General features: G+C 54.9%; 1 protein-coding gene across 3 annotated transcripts in view; it reads right to left on the reverse strand.

The window, feature by feature from the left end:
* The window catches only part of THEM5 (thioesterase superfamily member 5), an 18,298-nt gene extending 14,741 nt beyond the window's left edge, over positions 1 to 3,557 (reverse strand). For all 3 annotated transcript variants that reach the window (XR_001517629.2, XR_003042447.1, XM_006919790.2), the window contains exon 1: positions 2,280 to 3,557. The gene's annotated coding sequence lies outside the window, so the exon portion shown is untranslated. The remainder of the gene's footprint in view (positions 1 to 2,279) is intronic.
* Between the last annotated feature and the right edge of the window lie 6 nt (positions 3,558 to 3,563).

Raw genomic sequence — 3,563 nt, forward strand, 5'->3', positions numbered from 1 at the left:
GGTCTCTTAAAATACTTAAATTGGTTAAGGAGGCACTGCAAGGGGGTAGGACGATTTGAGGAGGAAGCCTGACCCATGTTAGTAAAGACAGGCAAGAAAAGAGAAAATCCTCACAAAAGCCAAATAAGCCAGGGCTAGGATCAGCCTCTGACCTAACGTCCAGTCGGGCGGGGCCCCGGAGGCCAGACCTGAGGAAAGAATCGAACTAAGTAAACTTATGAAGGCTAAAGCAATAGGAGGGTAACAGTACGTTCGGCCGGTCCGGACAGACGGACAATACAGACAGACAAGACAAACTACAGGTGACACAAAACGCTAGCGCACCAGAAAACTGAATACCCGGGGTCAAGTCTGACGTCTCAGACCTTGACCGGACTAGGGAAGGATTGCTGCGTCCAGCCTTCCTCTAGTTCCCTTTAGGGCCCGCCGACAGACAGGTCCAAGCGCAGTCTGACTCATCGGTGAAGCTGCTCCAGATGGCTCGTGCCCAGTTGTTACAGAATTAAACTTTTTTGTCCACCTGCCCTCCTGGGCGAGTCTGCCTGGCGTCCGGGGCTGAGGAACGTCTCTCAGCGGCCATCCCCTGGACGGGCAGGTCTGGGCAGGTCCTCGCCCAAGGCAGCCGGAGTCGCGGGTCTTAGGAGATCTCCCCCGCTGGAGAGATCTCACTGGGGCCTCCAAATGTTATGGCGCGAATGATTCTAAGACCCGCGGAGCCAATTGAGATTAATTATGAGCCTTTATTAGCCAGCCGGCGACTGACTCTCTACCACACAGGGTTAGAGGAGATCAGCCCCAAGCTTCCAGAGGAGGCAGCTTATAAAGCCTCCGACTACATCCTTGAATAAGCAGATTACCAGAAGCAGAAGTTAGCCATTAACATTTTGTACAAAGATAAATGTATCTGGGGAACTCTCAGATCAAGAACTTAGCCATTAACGTTTTGTACAAAGATAAATGTATCCGGGGAACTCAGATCAAACAGGGCCTGGCAGACGGTTTAATCATCTGCACGATGGAATGTTGTGCTTCTCCTGGGGCGGGCGCCTGGAGATGTCACCTCCCTGTAACTGAGTTACTGCTCTCCCTGGGGGCTGGCGCCTGGAGATACCACCTCCCTGTAACTGAAGAATTTCCTCTTTTACATTCCTGGCAGAGAACTCCGAAATCCCTGGAATTTCCGGGGTGAAAGGGGTGTCCCTTGTTGTAATGAGGTGACTCTGGCTGGGTTCCGGGGGTGGGGGCTGGTCACCAGAAAGACGAAGCCATGATCAGAAGCTTGGGACTCTCAGCCGCTCCTTCCATCCTTCAGGACGGGGAGAGGGTCTGGAGCTGAGTTAATGCATGATGCACCTGCACGAGGAAGCCTCCATGAAACTCCCAAAGTGTGGGGTTTGGAGAGCTCCCAGGTCGGCACACCCCAACTCCTTGGAGACTGAAGCCGTCCCACGACTCGCCCTGGGTCCCTCTCCGTGTGGCTCTTCATCTGTGTCCTTTATCACAGCCTTCGTTCTGTGAGAAGCGGGGAAGCTTCAGAGCTGCCCCGAGCTCTGGGAACTGTGCTGGCAGATGATCCAGGCCAAGGATGGTGTGGTGGCAGGAACGGCTGATTTGCAGCCGACTCAGAAGCTGTGGGTAACCTGGGGACCCACTGCTTTCTACTGGCTTCTGAAATTGTAAAAGTGGGAATTCTCCAGTTACAGGGAGGTGACATCTCCAGGCGCCAGCCCCAGGAGAAGCACAACAGTCCGAGATGCAGATGATAAAACTGTCTGCCAGGCCCTGTTTGATCTGAGTTTCCCGGGATACATTTATTTTTGTACAAAATGTTAACGGCTAACTTCTGCTTCTTGTAATGTGCTTATTCAAGGATGTAGTTGGAGGCTTTCGAAGCTGCCTCCTCTGGAAGCTCGGGCCTGATCTCCTCTAGCCCTGTGTGGTAGAGAGTCAGTCGCCGGCGGCTAATGAAGGCTCATAATTCATCTCAATTGGCTCCGTGGGTCTTAGAATCGTTCACGCCATAACAGAATGAGTGGGGCACCATCGTGTGGGACCGAGCCCTTCGCCGGCACCGGCTCTGGCTGGGATCATGGAGACCCGCCTGGGGTCGGGGAAAACACCCTTCACGTCCAGAGTCGGACGTGTCGTGTGGAGAGCGGAGGAGGAACACGGACTTTTTCTTACAGATCCCTGCCCCCTCTAGTTTCACAGGTTTTGGTTAAATCGACTTTCAAGTATTTATGTCGTTAGGGGTACACAAATGACGTTCGCAGCCTTACCTCAGATTGTAGTCACAGTTCCTTTCTCGTGAAACTCTTCTCCTCCTTGAGTTGATGACCACCAAGGTTCGGCTGGACGCCGTGGTCCGGGGGGACCGAAGGGGTTGACCCGTGGCTGAGATGATCAAGTGTCACCCAGCGAAGCAGCAGAGGTGACCGAGGCCTTGGTGGGGTCAGCATCGCTTCTCGGGCCCGGGCCCTTTCTTCCTGTTTTCAGGCTCCCACATTTCAGCTCACGCCCCCCTCCTTCTTGGCTTCCCCCCGACACAAGCTGGCCGTGCCGCAGCCCTCGGTCCCCCCGGCCTGCCCTCTTCCCTGCTGCCCGCCAAATAAGTTCGTGGGATATTTAAATACGAAAGAGGAAAATTATTACATTTCCAGAAATCTGACACAGTCGCGGGGGGCCCCGGAGGCCCTCTCAGATGACCCTTCCAGACACGGGGCGGCGCGGCCAGGAGGCAGGCCGGCCTCTGCCTGCTGTGTTGGTGGGGATCCCAGCACCCTGAGGTGCTTCTGTCAGGATGACCTCCGTCTGGCCCTTCTGGACGAGAAAGGAACCTCCCCAGCAGGCTTCCTAGTGCCATTGCTATTTAATCCTCTGTGAACTTGGTCCGTCCTGAAGACTTGGCCCCAGAGGTGATTTCTGGAGGCTCCAGACTGCCCATTTCCGTGCTCCTTCACACTCTGCCCAGGTTGGCTTCCCTCATTTTCTTGACCTTCTCCTGAGCTAAGGGCCAGGGGGCGGGCTGGGCAGGAGCAGCTGTGCTCAGTGGAGAGTGACGGGCAAAAGTGGGGTGCTCAGAGGGGGTGGTCCTGGCTCTGCTCCACTCAGGAGCCCCTGATGGAACGCGGGCCTGGTGTCAGTCCTTCTGATTGTCCAAGGACAGGCAGCAGGAACCCAGAGCTTTATAAGAAACCTTCTGACTTTTAAATGTTATGACTGATTATAAAAATATTGTAAGAGCCAAACCTACATCTCTGCCTGGATCTCGCCCTGCGGGCTGCCGGCCCACAAGGCGGTCCTCAGCTCATCCCTGCTGCTTATCTGCCCCAGATCTCGCTCGTCTCAGCCCGCCCCCCCCCCACCATCAGCCGTCTTTTCCTAGTTCCCTCTGGGAGAGACCTGCCTGAGGTTCATTTTACACCCTAGATACCTGCCCACAGTGAGGCCCTTGGAAAGGGTGAAACTGTCCCGTGTCAAAATCGGTGAGTCAGCTGACTCGACTCTCTTCAGAGTTTTTGCTTTGCCCAGTGGAGAGTGACGGGCAAAAGTGGGGTGCTCAG

This window comes from Pteropus alecto, unplaced genomic scaffold, assembly GCF_000325575.1.
Source record: "Pteropus alecto unplaced genomic scaffold, ASM32557v1 scaffold106, whole genome shotgun sequence".
Taxonomy (NCBI): Eukaryota; Metazoa; Chordata; class Mammalia; order Chiroptera; family Pteropodidae; genus Pteropus; species Pteropus alecto.